Source organism: Arachis hypogaea, chromosome 17 (assembly GCF_003086295.3).
Source record: "Arachis hypogaea cultivar Tifrunner chromosome 17, arahy.Tifrunner.gnm2.J5K5, whole genome shotgun sequence".
NCBI lineage: Eukaryota > Viridiplantae > Streptophyta > Magnoliopsida > Fabales > Fabaceae > Arachis > Arachis hypogaea.
In genome coordinates this window covers 22,851,467-22,853,691 of record NC_092052.1, presented here as the reverse complement: position 1 = coordinate 22,853,691, position 2,225 = coordinate 22,851,467, and positions in this window count along the sequence as shown.

The following is a 2,225-nucleotide window of genomic DNA, read 5'->3' as shown; positions in this document are numbered from 1 at the left end:
CTCGTAGTCTAGTATTTGTACATATTCTACTCTTGTTTGTAGTATTATATTATGTATTTGTCCAAAAGTTAATCCTTCATATGGTCTTTAAGCACCAAATGGGAATTATAACTTTTGGAATACTTTTTTGGCCAAAAGTTTGGGAAGGTTGTTATAAACCTTTCTTTTCAAAAAGGGGCTGATGCATCATCTCTCATCATAACTTTATATATGAAAATGTCATTGTACGTACCATCTATAATCGAACATAGTTGGACATCTTAAATTCATTAACTGAACTCTTATTCTATCTTTAAAAATATTTAAGTCTCCTACAAAATTTTTTATGGTTGTAAATATCAAAGTTGTCGACTTGTCACTGCATCGTGTGACTGGTCCTCTTGCTTAATGTTATTAAGGATTAATTCTTTTTCTTGTATGGTGAGGAAGTTATCCCACCATTCTTTTAGTTGTTCCGTGAATCATTGGGTTATCATTACTACCGCCTCTCTATCACTGGCTCTTTTTTATTTATAGGCGGTTACTACCATTGTCATACTATACATTAGATCTAAAATGGCTTGTTCACTCAATCCAACTAAATTTCATTCTACTAAGTCGAAACCCATAAAACTATTTTCTACTGGTTGTGTTCTTTCATCAATAATTATATCTGTCGGGTTGGTCGTGGATAGTAATTCTTAAGTTTTGGATAATTTTGAGGTTGGAATGACATTTTATTAGGTTTCAAACCTATGGTATAAATACCCATTTTTTCTCTACTATTAAGTTTTTCCTTTATATCATCTATATCTGCTTTTACATTTGTTTTTAGTTTGATCATGTCAGGATTTTGAAACTTGTATATGAATTTTCTATTGGTTTGTTTTTCTCACATGTTTATGCTCAATCCTTTCTGGCTGATTTTTCATAACATCTAAGACTATGTTAGTATTGTTAAGCTGTTGATGATTTTTTTTGTTAATGTGTTTTTTATCTATTTTACCTTCTATACTGCTATCCTTTTAAGGGGTAGCTTTTAATTATAGGTCTTGGACAAATTGTAGTTTTATAGTTTCTTTAAGAGGATATTGTGGTTCTATAGTTTAGCCTGTACTAATTTTTCATATAGTGGTTCTTTTTGACAAAGGATAAAACTCTCTTTTAAAGACTTGAAAGTAATTATTAAACCAATCAAAGAAATAAAAATTTTATTTTCCATCAAAAGAAAGAGAATGGGAGTGGGTTTAGGAAGGACATCTGATTTTCACATACAACCTCTCTTACGTCGTATTGCTTTAAACTTTCTTTGCAATATTTGTATTCTCAACAAGTATCCGTTACTTCAATCCAAGTTCATATTCGTTTAAAATAGAAAGTAGTGTTATTCTTATATTAACATCATTAGTACTTTAGAAACTCTTATAGCATTAATACTTGTTCAAGTATATTTATACGTTATACAATTACATTTTTAAATTATTGAAAATATTTTGAAAAACGTTATATATATATATATATATATATATATATATATATATATATATATATATATATATATATTGTAATTCCTATGGACACCATATAACATAAAGTTGCTACACGCATACTGCAGTGGTGTCTTTGATTTGTTTTCATTTCGTCAAGTTCCACCACCCAGATCGACTTATTCGACAGTTCGGGGGTGCACAACATATACCGAAGCTGTGGGTAAACATTGATGGACTATTGACATTGACCCTTTATATTGGAGGATAAATGGTGGTCAATGGAGCTTGCATTGTGGTACTTTTCATAAAGAGATCGTTTTGAGTCTCTACGACAAGCAATACTGTTACCCTTGACAGACCTACAATCTTTGTGATCCTGCTTACCTGGTGGTGCCAGATGTGTCATAGTCATTTCTTGTCATGATGCGACACCTATTACATGTGTTGCCAAACGATACTCCACTAGAGACCCTGCAGGGTGTTCGCCTGACTCTTCCTCCCAATGCTCCTGATCTTCGGAAAGTGCATAATTGTGCTCGGACAGGAGCGAGATATAGACAGCCAGAGCGACTTGATGTTCAACAAGAGGAGGATGCGGAGTACCAATAATAGGAGGATGTTCATGATGATGATGGCATCAAGGATGCAGATTGGGATGATGTTCCAAGGAACTCAATCTTCGAGATAGGCTCATTGATGAAGCCCTAATTTTATGTGAATTATTGTATGTATTTTTAGAAATTTCATGCAATTTTT